This window comes from Thermobia domestica, chromosome 1 (genome assembly GCF_964235325.1).
Source record: "Thermobia domestica chromosome 1, izTheDome1.hap1.1, whole genome shotgun sequence".
Taxonomy (NCBI): Eukaryota; Metazoa; Arthropoda; class Insecta; order Zygentoma; family Lepismatidae; genus Thermobia; species Thermobia domestica.
Window position 1 is genome coordinate 255,607,025 of NC_137454.1, and position 24,715 is coordinate 255,631,739.

Below are 24,715 nucleotides of genomic sequence, written 5' to 3' on the forward strand. Positions count from 1 at the left end.
GCCGTGATGTGAAAACATGCACACTGACCTTGCGGGCAGTTTCTAGTATCATTTTATGATGGACCGAATTATTATTGTTGATTGGTTATATGTAATCCTTTGGTCATAATACACTGTTGCAATGAGCTCTCACACTTCACCATATCCTGGTTCTTGTTTTGCACAGATTTGAATGTGATATCGTTGGTGATGTGGGTTGTGAAGAATGATGCTGTGCACAAAGCTTAATTATAACCAGGAGTAAATGTGGATCTGAAAAGGTAGGAGGACGGTAGGTAGCGGCATGACGTCACGCCCTATCCCCTGCCTATCTTTGCCCATTGTAATTTTTTAGGAACTGGAGGGACGCCGTACATATTTTTTGAAGGTGGGAGGACGGCGCACCCCGCGTTTCACCGCACTTTTACCCCCTGATTATAATACAAATAGTGACCGTCATAGCAGAAAGACATTGTTCCGACAACATGGTTCTACTGTGTGGGAAATGCTTAAGTTCTCAACCTCACCCAATATCAATTTTCTCTTCAGCATTTTGCCCACTAATACATCTTCGCTTTGTTACACAATAACTGAGGGACTAATACGCGTGTGCGCACAGTTTTTACCTCCCTGAAACCTGGTTTGACAGGTGTCGCTTTCTGTAAAATGTTCGGATGGAAACCGTTCAGCCTTTGTATAAGATGCCAGGATGAGTGTCTCGTTTATCCTTTGTTACTGTACCCTACTAAAAGTGAGAGTTTTACCCAGTGGCTTTCTGTTCCAAATATTCTAGTTAAGGTTTGACTCCCACTTTAGATGAACGTTACAATTTTCACCTCAATGTTGCGAAAAGAAGTGCGTCTCTTCTCTCTACATTCTGGTAGATAAGATACCATTTTACCATACAGAGAAACATCAGACACTCGCAATAGAAGCTCGATCTAAGTTCAGAGGAACTCTGATAATTCAACGATAGACACTATTCATACTTTTCCTTAGACGTATGTTTATTATACTTATTTAAACTGTATACGAGCATGATTCCCATCTTTCATTTCGAAATTTAATTATTAACGTAAACTTGTTCTTTGCATACAAGAAACGTAGACACATATTTCAACATAGGCAGCACACCTAACTAAAGCAAGTAGCAGAGCCACGTCTACACTGCGCGAAGGAGTTCGGTTTGCAAGTCGTGATATTTTCTCAATTAATATACAAGCTGAAAGTGATATTGGATTTCTACCACTTCCGATTTCATTAGAGAGATTAGAGTTGAAATGGAATATACTATAGGGTCGATTAATTGATTGGAGAAAACCGCTTCCCGTTACCTGCTACCATTTTTACACTATAGCTATCAACTTTAAAACAAGATACTAATCAATAGAGCTAAGAATTTTAGGTGCAAAATCTCGGTAAAAAGAGGTGCAAAATTTTGGAAAAAAGACTCAAATTTTAAATGTTCATGAAAGAGAAGAAAAGCTAATGACATAATATATAACGACTAAAAATTTACTCATGTGCCCCGTCTGAAACAAATTCCAGAAAGAAATTTTATTACAGTCACGAATTTGGAAAACTGTTAACACCGATAACAATAAATTTTTCAATGTGTTTTTTTCAGTGAAGCTGCTTATCCAGTCACTATGTAAATATTTGTAAAAGTACTGATTGGTAATAGCCGTGATTGGCGAGTTTGATGTTGCCTCCTTCTTTTATTTCCTATTCAATAGATTTCGCCTAAGAGGATTGAACTTAAGAAAAGTAATAAGGCTTGTTCGGCATGTTCGGTGTTCGTCGTTTAATTATTTTAGAAATAAACTGTGGCGAATTAACTAAAACAAAGTCTTAAAAATTGCAAGAAGGCCATGACATTGAGAAAAGATGCAAGAAAATGTTTATATTGAAAACAAGTGTTAAAAGGAAGAACCAAAATACAGTTAGAAGTAGCCTTCCATGTTTAATTTGCAAGATCAGCTAATTTGGGTATTTTAATAGCAAAGAAAACTTAAGATGCAGCGTCTCAAATTATTTACCCTAGTCAATGATATTTCGCATTATAGATTACCAACATACAACTATATGATCTAGAATTACACCTCTATTTAAATGACTTTGTTTTAGACATGTGTTTGTAGAAACAAAATTCCTCGCAATCGTTATTGCTAGTAAACCACATGGTTTTCATAACAGCGCAGTAGTTGTTGTATATATTTTTTTTAAAGTTCTGTGCTTTGTTTTCTATTACCTAAGTTGTATTATTTAACAGCGATATACTTATACGTTCAGTTTTGTTTATTTCCACTTTCCTATACAAACACACACACACACACACAAATACAAACAAACTAAGAATAAACATAACATTTACAATAGTGGAGAACGCATGTTGAAGCCAATTGTTTGTAGCTAAGAGAAGAATCAACTACTGGCATCTTGTCAAATTTTTCTCCCTACAGACGTTAGTCTTTATGCGACAGCGAAATACTTGCCGTTTATTTATGGGCGTATTAACTAGGCATGTGGATCCAAGGACGAAAACTAAGTGACGAGAACACTGACTTCTCGTACGAAAGGAGAAAGTGTCTCTTTCCTTGTTCATAGACCCAAAATACAACACCTATTATCTTATTTCTTAATACCAAGATGGTACGCATTTTCAGATGGTAGCTAAATAATATTACACACGATATTCCAAATTAATTCCGTAAGATTTGATAAATGATCAGGTGATTGTTATCCTCGTTTCCAAATCAATTTCCAGACACAATTTCGAGTGAGTTAATTGAATCATATTTACATTGTTCTTCATTAAGTACTAGTAGGTTACATAGGTCCAAGCCTACAGCTCAAAGTGGGATTTGAACCGCCAAAGGAAATCGAACCCGTAGCCTCGTCCGCCAAGGTTAGCCATTAAACCAGTGAGAAGAACTGTAACTATGAGTGAAGACAATTCAGTCATTATTCCTATCGAAGTTTGTATGCATTTGATATTTTAAATGTTTTTATTAAAATTGACTTAAATGTTACATCATATTGACTTTAAAATAACGAATGGAGAAAACAACTAATTTTTAACATACCAATTTCTGTATAGTTGCGAATTCAATTATACATAAAAAGTGAAGAAGTAAGACTGGACCAAAAGTCACGCACATTTTCACTCTTCGTGTATCACTGCATTGTTTTGTATAAGTCGTTTCCACGAAGGAACGATCTGGTCCCTTTTAGCTAGGTGGGTATCTCCTAGCGAAAAGGTAACTACGGGAACTAGAGTATAGGAAGATGAGAGATCATACACGAGAAAGAAAATTGATTCCCCAGTCGAGGAAGATCTTTCAATACTAATTTGGCCACCATCAAATGCTCTGCTTTGGCAGAAATTTAATATCGTAATCGCTGATATTGTACTACTGCTGAAATAGGTACGTTGGTGAGAATCACACAAGTGGTGCGCATTCGCATGTGCTTGTGGAGATTCACAAGAATATTTCTTTGCTTTTAATTCTAAAAGGACCTATCGAAAATGGAAAACAGGAAGTTGAAATGAAGACATACTTAAGTATTAGAATTCACCAAAACTTGACTGAAATCATGAAAGACAAATATTTTTGTTTCAAGTGTTGATACCTATTTGGAATTTGATGGCACTTATTGCACGTGGCTTATCGGCAGCACATTATAAATGACATGAAATAACACTCATTAGTGCATTCACTTGGCTGATGAGAAAATGGTTGTATGTTTTTCGTATTGATTACTTATTATGTGTCCAGACTTGGTAGGAAACAATTAAAATTATCGACCTCAGAAATATTTGTGTAAGAGTTCTTAATTACAAAGTAAACATCTCATGGTACTGACTTCAAACTTCATACGTCTTGAAAACTACCGTGTAACCTTTGGAAATTTTCTACTTTTGCTTACCTAATTATTATATGGAAATTAACTACAAAATATGTAGTTTGAAATAATGTCATTTTGTCAACGCACCTTATAACTCCTCACGACATATTGGTTCAATGGTATCTGGTGGATATAACCAAGTGGCATGACCGATTAGGTTGACAATTAAGGTTAAAACCATTGCAAGTTCGAGTCTTCCTTCGGGCATGAGTGTTTATAAGTATATTTTGAATATCTAAGAGTTCGTGTTCTTGTCATATGGTAGATTAGAGTAGAAAGCGACAAGCAAGTAAAATTCGTTGAAAATAATAAAACATAGATTTAGAAAAAGATGCAGCGCTTATCTCTAGCGTAATGGTTCACTGGTTTATACCAGACCATGTTAAGTTTTAGTAAGCAGTATTATATCCTGGAATTTTAAAGTTCTCTAGTTGTCCACCATAATCTTAAATTTATCACTTCCATCATAATCATTCATTTGCATACTGGTGATGACACGTGTCATTTGGGTCACAACATTTGGATCCGTATCACCTTGATCTGGATCTCGATTCTCAGATCCGATATTATCTCTACAACATTACTCATAATTTCAAAGTGAATAAATGATGTCCACTCGATCTCGAATATTCATATGTTCGATTCCAGATGTGATACCTTAATCGAGAAGAAAACATTTATTTTTCCTTTTCTTTAATTCTCACACGCTTACACTTTTGATAGCCTTGTAATTATGTTTCAGTGTATTGATTTTTTGACACACACGTATACATACAAGAAAGAAGATGACTGATTTAGTAAGAAAGAGAAGGAGGAGAGAATCATTAATTGTTAGAATTACATTAGAATCCTCATAAACACTCTCAATTTATATGACGACGTTTGGTTATTTCTCGATCACACCGGGCCTGTCTGGGTAACGTGTGTATCTAGTTTATCGGGTCTGGTAAGTGAAAAGTTTAACAAATTTTGTCCCTTCGGATATAATTGGTCACGACTTTCATAATCCATTCCATCATTATATGCCTATCTTCTTTAATTCACAGAGAAAAACTATAAAACATTAAGCTTAATATTACTTCATTTCTATCAAATTCATAAACAAAATTTCTTCTCTATTCATTTACTATGTGTGATTCAATACTTAGTTTTTACCTTTGTTTATACTGTGAACGTTGTCCCTTTTCAGCAGATAAGCTATACAAGACTATATGAGGGTCCAAACCACATGTATTCTCACTGATTAAGCACTTCGACACTTTGTCAGTGATCTATCTATATAAGTCAATTACGGAGAAACTTATCTATACTGATTATCAAAATGGATCCTGAAAGTAGAAGCACAATTCCCTCAACCTATAGTAGTCAAACTACATTTCAAAAGATTTTTACACTGGATGTATAAAAAAACAAACAGATACCAATGTCAAATGTACTGTAAACGAACTTGAATTAGAAATTTTAGAGGAAATCAAAGAAGCAACAGAACAGAAAGCTGATCATTTACATACACAACTACAATATTTCCAATAGAAGACTCTCTATGTCAGAGATTTCGCGCAGTACATTAGTATATCAAAGATGTGTTGGACCGTAAACCAATGTGATCTGGTCTTTCCACAGCTTGCCAGGAATCAATATATCTCTGATTCTGGTCTGGTTTCATTGTAAAAGCGAACCACAGTTGACCAACAAATCTCGAGAATGTTATGCTACAGTAGTGAAGGAAACATTTTGGTGATTTCATGTAAGCAAATCTGGATTTTAAAAGAAATGAGAAACATCCTACCAATAACTTATACACTACATGCAGAACAACTTGGTTTCTCTGAAATAATATTTTTCCTTAAATCTATGCTTTTGGTTGAAGTCTTTGAAAGTTATCAACTTTCTGATGCAACTTTCTTTGTCAATATCTAGAATATCGTCCTCTTCTTCAAAGAAACAGTCAAAATATCTGAAACCATGTCACACGAATCCATAACCTTACTTCCCATGCTATAGATTGTGTCAAGTTGTTGTATTTACTCTCTCTTGGAAATGTACTCTACATAGGCCTACTAATATTCTTCAAAGATAATTATGTAATTTCGAGAATACGAATATTGTATCTTACAAATATTCTTGGTGAATAATTCTTGTATACACGCTCAAGAACATGCGACTTTTGCTTATTTCTAATCAGGAGTAAAAGGGGATCTGACAAGGGAAGGCCATGTTCTCACTCCGCTCAGATCGAACGAGACAATTGTGTTTGCATTTGATATGTTATAACTACGACGAATCACAGTGTTACAGCCCTTTCTTATTAGGCAGCCAACTGCCGCATGCGGCGATGGCGAATTACCGCGCAGGGTAGAAAGACATTCCAAGCAATGGAGCTCTTCACATGTGCGTGGTGGTTACCGCCCATTTACGCGGCGAGCGAATACAGCCGGCTCTTCCTGCTAGAAAGCGGCGCGACAGATCCCTGCGTATAGCCAAGCGAAACATTACAAGCATAGAGCTATTCACATATAGACGGCGATCTGCCGCTTGGGTGTTCGAGAAGAGAGCAAGTGTTGCCAGGAAAGAATAGAGAGGTGCGACGATAATATGGATATGTATGTTTTACGTATATATGTGTATGTGGAGTGTGTTTGTGAATGAGGTTGTGTTCTAATCTAGGACACCTGGAGTAATTTTAACCAAACTTCTTACATACAATTCTATGGGAAAAGATGACATGTAAAAATAATCGAAAACGACCTATACTACCGAGGTGTCGAATCCATAGGTCGTTAAGCTGGTAAAAAGAGGGCGAATCATATATATATATATATATATATATATATATATATATATATATATATATATATATATATATATATATATATATATATATATATATATATATATTCCATGTAATGGAAGATTGGGATAAATAAATGGCCGGGCAGGGGGCGCGGTGGCCCAGTGGTAGAGCGTTCACTTCCCGTGCTTGGGGTCCCTGGTTCGATCCCAGCTCGCGCCGTGTGGACTTTGTGGTGGACAAACACCGTGCTCGTGGGTTTTCTCGGAGTTCTCCCGTTTCCTCCCACTTTTTTCATTCTACCATTTCAATCATCTCTCCTCATCACCGTCTCCTTTAGCCTAACCGGCATAACCGTGGGACGTAAAACTTAAAGATTTCATTTCATTTTAAATGTCCGGGAAGCACTGGACAAAGAAGCTTGTAATTCTATAATTTTGTGGTACCCCAAAATTGAAATATACACTATCAAGTATTTCAGCAATATTACGTATTTTACAGTCTTTTGCTATATATTTATGTACTATTTTACTATATATATATATATATATATAAAATTCGTAATCCGGACTTTAGTAATAATACCTTTTGCAAAGCAAGAGCGAATTCATGATGTGATATTTGATAAATATACCGTACTTATGTATTTTATAATACCGTACTTATGTATTTTATAATTATCTTTAACACTTATATGGTTGTAATTTCTTGAACGGTGCTTTGAATTCAGGACGCGAAAAAACCGGAAATACTATAATAATAATAATAATAATAATAATAATAATAATAATAATAATAATAATAATAATAATAATAATAATAATGCCTACAGATCAGCCTTGGGCTCAGTGGTTGAGTGTTGATTTGGGATTCTGATATAGAGCTCAACCACCGACTATCCTGAAAGGACTTTATCCTGTTTTTCCTAGTCACAACAGGTGAATACCGTGATGGTATTTTAAATATCCAGAACTTGGCCACTATTAGCTCAAGTCTATCAATTATGGAAACAGTATAGAAAAATCTCCTTCAAGACACCACTCTCTAAAAAAAATAATAAATAAAAAAATAGAGGTGAACCCATGTGTGTCTCTTACTTTTTTTTTTTTTTTTTGTCTTAACAAGGCGAGTAGAAGATACTTTTTGCGTCTGTCCATTGCAACCTCCACAACACGACAAGAGTCACAAGGTTTTGTTTCTTCAGTTGCACAGCAACCCTGCTTGCATATTTTTCATCCGCGGCAAAACGCCGCGTTATATGAAAGGGCACACTCCTCATGCAGCAAACTGCCGCAAACGGCGACGTCAAATCACCGCCTCAATGTGGAAGAAGCGTTATACATGCCACCGGGCAGGATATCGTGAGTTTGAACATATTTTGTAATGTAAGAGCTATTAGCTAGTAGAATAGTTTGAACAGGGTCATTTGTTCGGAAACGATTGGGTAGAGATGGAAAATTTTACGAAAATGTATCCCATCATTTACAAACGACACTTTTTGGGGTAAAATAAAAGCGTGTCCCAGGGTCCCAGACAAGGTATTCATTTCTCATCATCACCGTCTCCTTTAGCCTAGACGGCATAACTGTGGAACGTAAAACTCTAGATTTCATTTCATTTCATTTCAAAAGTTTTAAATGGCAAGGAGGTTAAGTAGCACATCATTTGAAAGCTGTTTCGAAATGAAAGAACATGGAGCAACTCTCGACTCTTTACAGCAACCCTCTGCAAAATGACAGAGGTCAAAATGTAAATAAACTTAATTGAAAAGTCTATAAATCCAAGATGGCCGCTTAAAACCTATGTCGAAAGTATAGGCACTCCAAACTGCTGAAGCTAAGAAAATCAAATTTCGTACGTATGTTGATCAGTAAGGGTAGGAGACGAATAGGTATGAAATGTTCAAAAACGCGTCTTGAGTTTAAAATATCGCATTAAGTATCACACACATGTCAAGCTCAAACCACTGGAGCTGGAGAAGCGAAGTGTGGTATTTACATTCAGTGACGGATCCAGAAATTATTTTTGCGGGGGACTGGAACAATATAATTTAGAAAAACAGTGCAACTCATATTTGCTGCTCAAATTTCATAGTAATGTATAATACACTTGCATATAGTTAAAAATAGGTTAAAAATAGTGGTGTTACCTGATATTCTACCTCATCTATTTAAAAGGTTTATTTTATTAATATTGTTACGTTGTTCAATCTATCTCATTGTAATATTCTTTGTGTATTGTTAGAGAGCTAAGATTTTAAAAAATCTTCGGGAGATACATGAAATATTTTGTAACAGAGTACATATCAGAAACTTCACGATAAAGCAGAACTAAAAAGTACAGAATTTATATAGCTATGCTTCAATCATACAGAAATTGCAGTCTTCTGGAATGTTTCAGGGCGAAGAGATCCACTTACTTCAGACACATCAATTGGAATATCTTTGTGGATATTCATTAGGTCTAAGTCTGTCTTGACCGATCGTTGTTCTCAGATATGATTTTACCAATTTTGAAGTAGAAATGCATGTTACTGATAATACAGATAGAAGATGTAGCAGTTGTTTTACGTTTGGAAAAAAAATTCACAAGATGGATCTTGTTAAGCATCCACGGCACTCTTAGGCACATTTGATTTCCCATTCCAATGTTCCCGACACAAAATCACTTTCACTTTTGAATTCAATTTCACTTCCACATAAAGTTTCATGGTAAATTTGTGAGATTTTACAACTCTTTCTTCATTCAACTGTGCCGTAAATGCTGAAATCAAACTAAACAAAGGGATCGCTTTTGAGTTTGTTAAAAGAAATCTTGAGGTCAGTTCACTTATGAGGTGATCCAAAAAAAGGAATATGCACATTTATCTTGAAATATTCATGTGGGGTGTGCTTCTACATTTCAGCGGTGAGTTTGGTGCTTTATAGTCCTGGGAAATGTGATATCGATATTATGGGAAATAGCAACCTCTTCGGCCTTATTAAAGATCTTGCTGTAATGATCACTGCTAACGCGATACTAATTGAGTAACTGTCTCTTTCGGATCTCAACGGAGCCAATTCGTGACCTTCCCTCGTGAGAAGATAGAGGGATGCATGACGTCACGCCCCCCGCTGTGTCTATCTTTGCTCATTGTAATTTTTCGGAAGTGGAGGGCCGCCATATTTTTAGAAATGGGGGAATGACGTCCGTACGCATTCCCCCACTTTTACCCCTTTTCTAATGTTTTTAACAATAGTTCATGCCTGTATATTAAATAACATGAATGGACCGCGGTGTAAGCAAATAATGTTAGACCCAAGCAGACATAATCAGTGTCCATTTTTGGAATGAAAGTGTTCAAATGGGTTATGAATAACATATTCGTGTAGGTTTTGTATTCAACTTGTACGATAATATGCAATATTTTATCTTCTCACTTGTCAAATAAATGGCAAAAAGGATAATCTAACTACAGTAACCTACTTATGTGATGTTATCTTTAAGCAATGCGAATTATCTTGACAATTTTCCGAAGTAATGATTTATGTACTTATGGACAGCTGTCAGTTGTACATTAAACAAACAAAAATATCTCTTTGGTGAAGGTCATTTCAAATGTACTTCCGAGTTTTAAACATAGCGAACATTATCTGTTGTTTAAATAAAAATCATTTTTCAGTTTCCGAGAAACTTATCTTTTTGAGGAAGCTAATATTATACTTTCTTTTTGTACACAAAGATAAATTATTTGATTTTTCATATATTGAAAGGTCTAATATTTTCGTCAATCAATACAGATGGGGAGATGCAAACTGTTAATTTATCTTCATAAAGATGTATACATACGTACAAACCACTGACTGAATAGAAAGCGTAGTAGCTAACCTTTAAGGAGACCGACCATTTTGGGGGGAAATAAATTTCCATTCTTTTCTTCTTTCCTTTTTTACTTCTGTCGTTTTTTATGTTTTTAATGTAAACTAACATTTTGTGGAAGTAACATCTTTACGTATGTCCCAGATATTTGTGCCAGAAAAACCGGGACACAGTATGAAAACGTAGAGAGAATTTGCTTCTTGCTCAAATATCAGAATTAATTATAAGTACCACTATAAGTACTATTTCACTAAAATTATTTTCTATACGTATTTGTTTTGCTAAGTAAATATGTAGAGAAAGTTTTCTCTTTTTTTTTTCTCTATTATAACAATACAAAAACTGATGAAGGGAAATGTTTATAAAGAAAAAGCAGTTTTACAGTGTACATCGCATGAAGTAGTTTTGTCTAGTGTTCTGGTAAACCAAATTCCTTAACTAGCTGAATTTTATCAAGCCTAGAATAAAATATAGCACTTTACCTTTAAAACTTATCCATATTTTAAGATGAATAAGTATTTGAAAATAGAAAATATATATTATTAATATATATATATTATTTATACTTATAGATTTGTCGAATAGGAAGTCATTTAGTTGTATTCCACAGACAGATTATCATTTTGCATCTTAACCACTATACTAATCCGCTAATCTCAACAGCACTATGGGTATGGATGATAGTCATAATTACTTCCATACGAATACATGGGGAAATGATTTTGATTCTCCTTTAGCCTGCAGGCATAACTGTGGGACGTAAAATTTAAACTCAATGATTTTTGATTGACTGTATCATGGAATTAGCTGAATGGATCATCTCTACCAATGAACTAGATTCCTTCTACAACCTGGCCAAAATAGATGTTGATTCATCAAGTAGTTCCTGAGATTCTGTATCTCCAAAGAGAAAGTCAAAGTAAATATATAAAATCGTTTTTGGTAAAGCAACTCCTTAAAAGGAAGTATAAAAATGTAAGCCTAGTCTGATAAGTGAAGTTGTGGTTTTACTTGATTTAATACAGGTTGGGACGTTAAGATTAGACCATACTTAAGTAATTCCTCTGAGGACAGGCAACAAAAAGTCTATACATGATGCCCCGTTGCAGAGACATGCAGAGTATTCGGGAATATGCTTACTAGATGACAGACTTCGCATCGTGTAGAAAACAACGGAATTTTACGTTTGGGGCCGTCTCAAACGCTTGCCCAGTCATCACCTGTTAAGGATGTTCACGATCTAGTAAAGCGCATCCTTTGAGGCTGCTACATCATTTGATTAAAGTCGTTTGTTTTTGAAAATGTACGTGTATCTATGATATGTTGTGTTCATGCCCGTCTCTGTGCACATAGTGATCATTTTGAACACGTCCTCTAGCAATGGTGTGCTCTGTGTGGAAGCGTGTCCTTGCCTAGTGTTGGAAAATTTCCGGAAATTTCGAATTGCCTGGAAAAAACAGTTTCTTTCTGAAAAGATTGGATTTTTTCAAAAAGCTTTGCTTGTATATATTTTCTCTCAAAATACTTTGTATACTTGTGTATAAATATGAGTTAATTATTTTGCAAATATATTGTAATTATTTAGAATTAATAATACGACTTAAATCGTGAAGGACGTGCTAGAAGGTGTGATGGCAGGAAAAAGAAGGAGGTGGAGAAAGAAGATTCAGTTGGTGGACATCCAACACAATATACCATAAGATAATGTGTAGCCTACTCCTGTCCTCTGGAAATCAATAGGTATTTGAGTTTGTGGTTAAGGAAGTGGTTGTCTCGATGCATGTTCGACTAGCGTGATTCCTGGTTCGACCCTGATAGCTACAGTAGCTTAAGGAATATAATTGACAATCAGCTGAACGAATAACTTAGTGTTCGATAGTACACTCGTATTTGAATGATTAGCATAATTTATGAAAATCGAAATAATACTTTATCACATTCTTGATACTTTATCACAAACTTGTAACAACACGTGTATAGCATAATCTATAAAAGTTTCACGTCTTTCAGGAAATATATACGTGTTGCTAAAAGCTGCTACAATCTAACAGTTTTAACACCATATTTTCTCCACCTGCTGCAGCTTTTGTTTTAAATTTTAAATTATACAGCTATTTGCGTCGTTGGAACTCTTATTGGCCACGTGGGAGTTAGTTAGTAGGCACACGCTTAAGTGTAATAAACCATGATAGCGCTAAATAATGCAAGAGCAATTCAAATAACTTCGAACAGCTTCATTGTCGACATCTCTTCATCGTCCTGATCTGGCGCATCAATTCAGGGAGAACGGCAGCCACAATGCTGGTTAATTACATTTTCCACGAACATTCTTCAGTTTATGGATCGTATGGCTAACAGTCAAAGACGTTTTACAATAAAATGTTGTTGAAAGTAACGCATATATGAGTTCAAACCAAGAAAGTTTGGAAACAATAAGGAAGTATCTTTCTCACACGGAATATCCTGTCCCTAAGATAGGAATAATGCTGAAGAGCCTTGAAGTAAAGAAATGTATACAATCTTCCAATGAGAAAACAAGAACAACCAGCCAAATGGATGACTGCTAGAGTTCATAATATAGCATAATGATCTACGTTCTTCTTTCCCACATTATTTCTACTAGCAGAATATCCTTTATACGGGGAGAATACGTTTCATTTTGGACATAAATGGGTGACTTAAACGTCATCAAAATTATCACTGTTCATCTCAGCGACCCCGAAAACTATGGACTTGACACTAATAACGGTCATTTTCGATCATTTTCAAATATCTCGCCCTCTCCTAACTTGCACCTTCAAAGTGAAATGATAAAAGCCATCCCAGGTCCGAACCTCATCTATGTTGAAGATTTGATCGAGATCCGTTGGATGGTTCAAGATATACTAAGTCACAAATATAGTGACTTTCATTTTTGTTTATATAGATAAATAATATAGACAGTACATCCGTACTACGTTCTTCTCTGCTGTATTATTCCTATAAATACGAGGGTAATCCCTAAGTAAGGTCTCCAAAACACTGGGGACGCAGAGATACTGTTCATGTTGCTGTTGGCAACATAGTTGTATTTGTTGTTTCGCCTTATCCCCAAACAAGCCACGCACACCTCGCTGGGACGCTCAATATTGTAATCGTTGAGTATGTGATCTGTGTTTGTAATGAAATTCTTGCTTGGTCCTACCGTCAAGTGCGAAGTTCGCGCAGTTATTCAGCTTCCGAGCTCAAAAGGCGTTAAACTTATTGAAACTCGTTGTTAATTGATGGAAGTGTGTGATGAGTCATGCATGGATGTCAAAAGCGTTTGCAAGTGGTGTAAGCAGTCTGCAGCTGGTCGTACTGACATTCACGACGAAGGGAGGAACGTAACACCGTCAATTTCCAAAGAGACAATCGCAAAAGTTGAGCAAACTAGTGACTAGCATCTGTTCCCTGTAACGATTTCTTCCCTTAGTAAATATTCCCTGTAAGTTTAAAGAACATTTTGTCAGAACGCGCTTCTGCAACAAAGTCGAGGTGAAAGATGAGTTTCAACGCTCACTCAAGCATATAGCGGAAAAAGATATTATGACACAAGCATACTAAAACTGCCTCAGCATCCTACAAAAATGCATCAATTATGAAAAAAAAAAGAAGATAAATGTCAAACTTTAAGATGATACGAAAATAAAGTTTTTCTTCTTTTAGTATTTCTAAAGAATAGGAAACTTTACTTTTGGGATTATCCTCGTAATATAGATACTACATACAGTTATGTTCTATATTCTTCCCTGCTGTACTATTGCTAGAAATGATAATATAAACACTACTTTCGTGCTAAACATTAAGTTCTTCACGTTAATTACTTCTTATATCTGTTTCTAATCATTATGTTTGGCTATAAGAAAACATGTGATTTTTATATAATCGATTAAGAAATTTAAATTGAAGAAATAGTTTGAGCAGTGTTTGAATATCAATGATTTTCCTCTAAATCCGACAGTTTTACTTATTTAATAGCTTGAATTCTTTGTGTTCACTAAAATAGTTAAAATTAAGTTCAATAATTCTATAGGTAACACATATACTGTATATATCCAGTAATTATGCAATTCAAATTCGCTGTTAGTTTTCAATACCCTAAAAGTAAATACGTTAAAATAATAAAAATATGAATTTCTGAGAAATTACAAAAAAAAAAACAAAAAAAACAATAATCTGTATCTCGTTTGAACCAAACTGAGTACACAGAACAAAGTCATTAGCTAGCTGTCACCATACATGCAATCTTCCGAGGAAAATCCCGAGAGACTCCAGAAAATGAAAGAAGAGTTATAAAGATAGTTCTGATATGCTCTGAAAAGTAAAATTACAAAAGTATAACATTCAACATGAAACAACGACCATTTCTTATAACCTATTTCATCCCATCCTGCCTATTTCAGTGATTCTGGATTTCCCCTAAGATATATATATAGGGTGTTCTGAAACAAATACCAAGCACAAGTTACTTCGGAGTTATAAATAGTCGACAATTGATCGGAGCAATATAAAAAGATCATAGTTCTAGAAGTCTAATGAATAAAGGTAGAGCAAAATAATATACTACCAGTAGTTATTTTGTACCTAGATTCAATTAATGTAAGGGGGCGCGATGGATCAGTGGTAGAGCGTTCACCTATGGTGCCTGGGGTCCCGGGTTCGATCCCAGCCCCCGCCAAGTGAACTTTGTGGTGGACAAACACCGTGCTCATGGGTTTTCTCGGGGTTCTCCCGTTTCCTACCACTTTCTTCATTCCACCATTTCACTCATCTCTCATCATCACCGTCTCCTTTAGCCTAACCGGCATAACCGTGGGACGTAAAACTCAAAGATTTCATTTCATTTTTTCCATTAATGTACCCGTGAATATAGAGTATGTGAGAGTTTTCAGTTCCTGATCTATGATTTCTCTTTAGTAGAAGACTGAATCCCTTTCTATAGTTCGAGCCCAACCCAGTTGCCGCTTTCGCTCCATATCCGTTGTTGCCTTATTGGAATCTAGGCTTAATATAAGCATTATGTTCTTTTACCTGGTCTTCGTCCGAAATTTTGTTACAAAATTATGATTCTCCACTTTATCGTTTCGACCAATTTTCGGAAGCTCCGGCCCAGAAATTACGCATTTGTGCAACCAGGTTAGCCTATTTTTTCAGGTTTGTTTCTTTTTTGTGAAGAATTATTTCCGAAAGATTCTTGGTGTTCTTTCCTAACATCTTATACGAGGGCAAGTCAAAAATTATCTACACTTTTCATTCTACACTTTATTTCCTCCTTATAATGCACTTGGCCCAACGGTCAACGAGCTTACGTATTCCTTTCAAATAAAAGGTTTTCGGTTGGTCGTGAAGCCACTTTTGCACCACATTTTGCACGTCTAAATCTGAGGTAAATCGACTACCACGCATCCTTGAATGGCCCAAAAAGTGAAAGTCAGATGGAGCTAGATCTGGGGGTGTTCCAATACTCAAATTTCATTTTGTTGATGGTTTCAATAGTGTGATGAGCCGTGTGTAGCCAGTAAGCTTTCTTGGTACCCACCATGCACAGACCTTATGAAAACCGAACTCGTCGTGGATGATTTTATGTTCAAAGTAGCTGCTACCTCATCGATAGTGATTCGCCTATTTGCCAGAACCATCTCTCGAGCTTGCTGAATGTTGTCGTCTGTAGTGGAGGTTGATGGCTCCCTCTTCATGTGTTACACTTTTTCGACTACTTTTAAACTTCTCGAGCCACAAAAACACAGTTTTCCGTGATAGTACACTTCTCCCATATTGCGATGATAGTCTGCGATGAATGTCTGAACCTTTGACACCCTCCGGCCAGAGGAATCGAGAAAGAATGATAGGATTCCGTGAGGCTGCTCTGCAGGAGTGATGACACTTTGATGGTTCAATGATACGCCGTTTTCCTTTCTTTTCTTGACAACTCAAGTTGTTTATTCAGTGCATTCATAAATGAAGTAGGCTACTAATAGAACCCGTAATGCTATGGTCAAATCATGTTGAAGCGCATTTTCATGTAATCATGTTTCTATGTGTGCATCATTCTCTATCACATGTCTAAAGGATAATCAGTTTCACCAAAATCGTGCATGGCATGTCGGCGTAATAGAGTCAATTCCATCGTTGTTTCTTGCTTTCAGGTTATTCACAACTTTACATTATCAATTTTAATACGAAATACGATGGCTTTGATAAAACCCTACGAGAAAAAATCAAATGATTTGTGGTCGAGGACTCTTGGAAATCAAGGAATAGGTCTCTGATGTTCGATCCACTGATCACCATGACGAGCATCCGAAACACTTAAAACAATACGAGCAAAGAGAGCGCGTGCCCTATCTTGCTGGAATATAATTTTGAAGGTAGATGTTTCCATGCTCTGGATTTGTGGGAAAACAAAGAGTTCTAACATGTCATAGAAACATAATGACATTCAAATGCACTTGAATATACTTTTGTCACAATATAGTAGATTCTGACAGAGGTACACTTCAGTTTGCACTGAATAAATTACAGAAGTATTCGAGCTGCCTATTACTCTTGCAGGGCAACACCACAAAATCCCTTCAACTTTCAGGTTTTTTTTTTTTTTTTGAATAGATAATTATTCAAATAATATGCAGGCCACAACATAAGATAAACTAAAGTAAGGTCCCCAAAGATTATCTCTGTCACCCTGTCTTATTTTTCTGGTTACGGACCTGATTCAACGGCTCAAGTTTTGGCTGTGACTAAACTTCAGATTTCTTAAGCAAGAACATTGACTATTAAATGCTTTGTACGTCTCGTGTATGGAAATGGGCCATTTTAACTACATCGATTCCCTTAACCCCTTCAGTGCGTAAGTTTCAGATGAGAACCGCTGTAAAAAAATGTAGCTTTTTTTTTTTTAAGAACTTTGGATGTTGATTCTAAATCTGTTTCAAAATCACTAATTGATAACTCTTCCTTGATGTCAGCATCGTTGAAATATCGTTTTGAAGCCATTACTGTACTGTCTGCTCTCAAACAAAACAAAGAATGAAAACTATATTTGGCGAAGCTCAAACTCTATTTTAATTTCTTTCTTTTTCCTCTTCTTCTTTTAATTAAGCAACAATTGAAACCAGCTAAGCGCAAAATTGTCGGGATAAGATTACTTGTAGTATGGGCAAGTATATTCGCCATACGCAATACAAAATAGCCAAAGCAAAATGAAAGCGTATATATACGCCATACGCACAGCAGGTGCGTTTCGAAGACACGAGTTAACTCGCCACCCACACTGAAGGAGTTAAAAGCAAAAATCATACTACAGAGTTTGAAACACTTAACGTGGGTTCAGACAAAAGTGAATAAATAACCTAGTTATCTTAATACATTAATATATTTGTACTTCGGTAATACGGTGCTTTGTTTCATAACCTACAAGAAAGTGCGATGACACAAAAGGGAATAAGAGGGAATAGGCGAATATCACCGAGAGTTCGCAGCCGAAGGGTCAAACGTTCTTACGATATTGCTTCCATTTAAATTCCGATTTTGATTCTTTTCTCCAATTTAGTTTCTGTGTACCTTTATCTGTATTACAAAATTGAATAGTACGGTAACTCTTGAACCACCCTACCAATTTTGATCAAACTTTCAACATAGGTGAGGTTCAGGTCTGAATGACTTTTATCATTTTACTTTGACGGTGTAACGTAAAGGGGAGGGGAAAGAGGTTTTATATATATATAAATCACTGAAAATGACAGCTATTAGTGCCGAATCCATAGTTTTCGGGGTAGCTGAGATGAACAATTACACTTCTAGTTCCAATCCAAATCCAAATTCAGTCTCACAATTTGGAGTGGCGAAGTGGAAAATATATAATAATGATCGAAATTCCCGATATCAGAGAGGGCTTTGATAATAGTAAAAACTGACTGACTAACGGAACATAATATTATTTTTTTTAATTTAACCCAGTGAAGCGGGTAATTGATGCTAGTGCCTGTTAAATCTTTAGTTTTCCTTATTAAATGTCTGCTTTGCATTAGATCAGAATAATCATTCTTATTACATAAAATATGAACTAATAAGCATACAAAACTAATGTGTCCATGTATGAATAATTCATATTAAAATAAAAAGAAGGAAAAAGAGATTTTGCACACAAATCTTAATTTGGTTGAATGAAAATTGTTATCTTGCCATGCATGTGAAAACTTCCAGGGCTTCGGTTTAATTCATCTTGAAGACATACAGTATCATGAATAAATTAGATGACTGAAATGCTAATGAAGTTAGAACCTATGTAATAAAGCATTAGGTACCATGTTCCACCATCTTTTAACAATAATTTTCAAAAATTATTTATTCACATTTAAAAGTTATAAAAAAAACTAACATTTTTGATTACTAATCAATAATTATATTACCGTATTTCGAAAATACAAATCTGTATATTAGGGAATTATCAATCTTCTGTATTTAATAATAATGAACTCTATCTTAACTATGCTTATATATAATATTACGTTTTAAGCTGAAGATGTACTGACATAAACGTATTTGTTACAAGATGATTATATAAGTCCCACGTCACATAACTAAAGGAATAGAACAACGTAATAACATAAGGTGATATCCATAACTTCCAACAAAATAATTTAGAAGTAGCTTATAATTTATACAGTACCCACATCTTCACTATAATTCATTTTTATATTATACTTTATTCTCCCAATATTAAACTAAAGCCATCTGTTCCAGTATTAAACTAGAGCCATCTGTTCGTAATCCTATCGGAGAATTACAATCTAGATGCACATTTAATTCAGTTAGACTCATTTTCAACTGCCATTGATTTGACAGAATATATCTCTTATACAGCGACAATGTAATAACAAGGCAGGTGTAATTTATTGCTAATATTCCTACCTCCCAACAAATTAGCGCTGTTTAACATCATGATCTTAAAGATTAATAGTTAAGTTCATTAAAGTATTGTCGAATGTGTGTCAATAAATGCTATGCTGGAAATAATACAATCAAATCAAGTATAGACTTGCTTAGTTCTTAATTGTTGTTATCGTTCTGTTAGACTAGTGATGCTAACCCGTGGGAAAAATCGCATTTTGTGGAATATTTTACATTAATTTCTCGAAAAGGGAATTTTCATCGCAATTGGCAGCAAATCGAGAGCAACGAAATTCTCTATGACAACAAAAGTAGAACAATGACTTCTGAATGGTAGTGAAATCAGTGTTAATTGTCAAATCGTGTTGTCTGAAAATGTTGAGTTGAGTTGACTTTGAGTTTAACGTCCCGTTCAGCAGCGAGGCTATATGAGACGTGGACCTACTGATTAACGTGGAATCTGAACCACATGAGCTCCCGCCGGGAAATTGTCTGAAAATGTATACCAAGCCAGAAGTAACATGTAATTCAAAAAAAAAAAAAAAAAAGTTCGAAGATATGTAAATTGTGCTCTGGTATTTTTTAAAATATAAAGTAGTAATACAAAATGACAAACAACTAACTTGGAAAACGTTTTACACAAAACGACAGGAAAATAAAATTCTTCTAGTGTCCTTACGTTCATTATAATATGATGACACAAAAGAATTACGTTAATACTAAACCTTGACGAGAAACTGTAGTTGTTTTCATCAACATCTCTTTCAGTTAAGAAAAATAGTTATTCATCAACTATTTGGTAACGTAGAATATCGAAATTTATGAGTAATTTACTCATATATTGAAGAAAATGTGTGACATACAATCGTTTCATTTTTCTTGTTTCTTTCTTTTGTTTTAAATTTTGTAACATTGGAAATTCAAGAGTAAAATGGGAATTTCTGCCTCCTGAGATGGTATATTATATTGTTTCAGGTTGGTATTACTGCATTAGACAAACATAGCCGGTGCATGGATCTTGCAGACTTGTAATCATTCTGTTCTGCTAAGAATATAATATTTAAACTTTTAATAATAAAAAAATAGTTCTTTCTTTTTTTCTTGTATTCTCCCGAATTGTAGCAACCCTGTAGCGTTCTATACGACTGAGCCAAGATATTGTAACATACGTAATGAAACAAAGTTCAACAAATAAATAACATTTTCGTCGTAAATGGCATTTTTTCTCTCATTAGCGTTCTATATTGGGCAAACCTTCCATTCACTTCCCCCAAGAAACTTATAAAATTGATTTGCTGCTGGATTCACGTGTTTCTCCACGTGCTTCAAAAACCGGATATTTGTAGACACAATGTAATAATGTCTGAGTTTTTCAGACCAATTTCCTCTTTCCTTTTTGTCGCAACTCTGATAATAAGCAGGTTCTAAAAATATCTTACACAAAAGACTGAGATAGATGCGATGGCCGTTATCACAAATATTTTAAGACTATTTATCAATCCGAAACCTATCCAGTTTCTTTTCCTATCCTTATTTTATAATGTTGTTCTTCTGTTCCACAATTCCCAACACATCATTGCTTAATGTTTCTCCCACTTAATTCTCTTCATTCTTCGTCAGATCAATATTTTGAATCTTTCTAATTGTGATATATAACTTTTTCATAACGACCGTGCTTTTATTCGGGTACTCTTGAAATACCATGCTATTCATAAATAGTGCATACTTATGTTAATTTTAATTAATGCTTTTGAAGAGCTCACAGGCTACAATTTTATTCTTTTTACATGTTTTTTTTTTCCTCCATATTCCTGTCCACGCTCTTATTTTTCGTTCATCCCTCAAGTATTTTTTAATAACAGTACCTATAAGCTTAGCTACCGAAAACAATCCAATATTCTGCCTTCGTTCATCCGCTCTGATTCACAATTCTCATCGTCGTAATCACTATGCTTCTAGTTGGCTACTAACATGAAACTAACATAACCATTTTTCAACATTCATTTTTTACAAAAGTTTTAAAGATACTTTTACATTGATACATAAGGGACTAACAAAAATTGTGCTATCATATTCTAATCTTTACCTGCTGGTTTACTTATGTTTATAGGTTTATTATTATTCTTTATTAATCTTTGATGTTTCCAACTCAACGTTTTTCGGCATCTCACCAATATATTCCAGTTCACCTTACCTAAAGCCTTTATTAAATCAATAAAAACTACATATACCACAGTTTATTCTTAATTTTGATAAACTCTTCACGGATTACTGTTGTGTGAACCGATAACGTGTCTCGGTATCTTGTCCCTTTCTTCTAAACCCGGGTTCTGTTAATTTTCGCATTTACTTTGGCATATAGTCCTTGTTCAACTTTCACAGTACAAATTTTGCCACATATGATACTATACAAAGTACTCTGTACTTCTTATCTGTTTCCTTTCCTATTCTTTTTCAACGGAATCATTATGGTCTGTAAATTCTCATCTGGTCATTCTCTCGTTTCATATATTTTATACCATTCACAAAACAGTTATTTGTATCTTTATTCTTACAAATTAATAATTAATCAACTAAGTAAATTATTTCTCGAACTGCTTGCCCATTCCTCTAGGCCTGAATTGCTTGTGCGATATAATCAGTGATACAGACGTATTTATTCTTTGCTAATTTTTCATCCTCAATATCATGTATACTGTGTTCCTACTATCATATAATTTCTCGATATATATGCTTCTCTTGCTAATGCTAATGCTTCTCTTGCTAACTTTCTCTCCATTCTTATTCTCCAATGTTGTAATTGTTCTTGCTTTCTTTTGATAGATTTCTATTGATCAACTTCCCGATACATTTATTCATTTTTTTCTTTTTCTAATACTTTCACCTCTTCATATTCATTTCTTTAATATACTTTCTTCATTTTACTGGTTTTCCTTCTAATTCATTATTGATTCCGCTTCATGTTTATTTTTCCACCTTTAAGTACTATCATGCTTCCATATCCTTATTTCCTACATTTTTCAACATTTCTTTAGTAACCCATGTTTCCATTAGGGTCGCCCAGGATAAAAGACGATAGCGATCTTCCAGTATAAACATATACCTATCCGAAACGAGACAGTCTGAGCTCTCGTCTAGTCTGAAGAGCTATACTTCCTCGCTCGTCACTGGATCCGATATCAATGGTTTACTCTGCGGTTTATTGTGCGCAATCATGAGCTGCCTCCATCAGACATTAATATGCTTCTTTCTGTCTGTTAAAAATCATCTGTCCCTTCTCTCGTTTCAAATTCTTCGTAACACACACGAAACAAATATTTATTTTCCTAAAATCTTATGTTAACTATTGTATTATCAACTATTCAATAAATTATTATTTACCACAACTCCGAAGTACTTGCTCGAATTCGTCCTTCAGAGCTGTAAAAGTCTATTTTCTCTTAATTTACTTGATTAGTATCCTAAATATCTAGTCTATGCAGTCAAATTCAACATTTTCTTCCACTATTTTTACGTACTTATTTTAGAATTTTCAACGAATCTACTTTTCAATTTCCTTGTTCCTGTCACTCAATATATTAACGGATAATGGCGACTTTAATTGTGGCCAGCTATAACTCATACAACAATTATGCTTCAATTTTCTCTTTCTTTCATTTAACTAATTTGTGAAGTGTTTAGGGACAAAGAAGTATCTCTCAAGATTTTAGGTAAGCTATTAGTGTTTCAGGTTAGATTATAACTGTTACAAACAAGTTTTGTTGGTTCTTTAGATCAGGTTAATATTATCATACAGTATCCGTTCTTTTTCAAACTAGGGACGCAAACAAGGTATCAGTTGTCAAACGCTCAGTGCGAGGGATTCCCGCTTCGATCCTAGACCATGTCAGTTTGTAATGGACAACATTGTAGCTATGGTCACTCCCGAAATTTCCATTCCCTCCCACCTTCCTGTCTCACAAATTTTCCCATAACCCTTCACTTTCATTAATCATCCCATCCCATTATTATATAGGATATAATCGTAGGCATCAAACTAAAGGTTATTTCACTTTCGCTTTTTAAATAAACTTTGTCAGTAGTAAATGAAATGAAATCTTTGAGTTTTACGTCCCACGGCCATGCCTGCTAGGCTAAAGGAGACGCTGATAACGAGAAGTGAATGAAATGGTGGAATGAAAAAAGTGGGAGGAAACGGGAGAATCCCAAAGAAACCCACGCACACAGTGTTTGTCTACCACAAGGTTCACTTGGCGCGAGCTGGGATCGAACCCGGACCCATGCACCAGAGATGAACGCTCTACCACTGAGCCACCGCGGCCCCCTTTGTAAGTAGTCTATGACCAGTGAAATACTTGAGTTGATTTTAGTTTAGCGTCCCTTTCAGCAGCGAGGCTATATGAGACGTGGATCTACTGATTAACGAGGAATCCGAACCACATGAGCACGCGCCGAAAATCGAACCCGGGACTCCCACGCCAAAGACGCGTACGCTAACCGCTTAGCCACAAGGGAGCTCACCAGTGAAATGAAAATCCATTTTCACAGTTATATATATATTGCAAAGAGAAAACATGATACATATGGGAACTTACTCATATAGACCATCTCCATAAATATCGTTCTAAAAATAAACAGAGATATAGAGAAATTTATATGCTAAACACGTTTATGTGTCCCCATACAGTCGATGTATTATCTACATTTCACACGTCAAACATCAAGAAGATATTGTTGATTTCGCCATTTATATGGCCTTATGAATGCTGTAGCTTAGCTTCCACTGTCTTGGATGACGTACGGTTACAGTTGTTGCAGACTCTAAAGCAACCATCATCATATATGTTTAGCCGTTGTTGGCAGGTCACTTGCCGCAACTGAAAAGCTTCCATGCTCCACGGTCTTCCGCTAACCTCTTCGTCTTCACGCACGATTTTTCTGTTTTGATACTTTCCATCCTCCTTCGCCCTTTCCCTCTCTTTCCTGCCACCATACTCTCTAGCACATCCTTCATGACATCGTTTCTTCTTAGCCAATGTTCGTACCAGTTTCTCTTCCTCTTCTTATAATATCTAAAATTGTTCTTTTCTTCCCCTCTCATTCATTTTCCATCCAGCTAATTCTCTCTATTTTCTCCACACCCACACTTCGAAAGCTTCCAGTCGTTCTTCATCCTTTTTTTTTTTTTAAAGTAATATCCATGTTTCTGATCCATACAGCACAATACTCCACACGAATCACTTTATGAGTCTTTTCCTCAACCCTTTA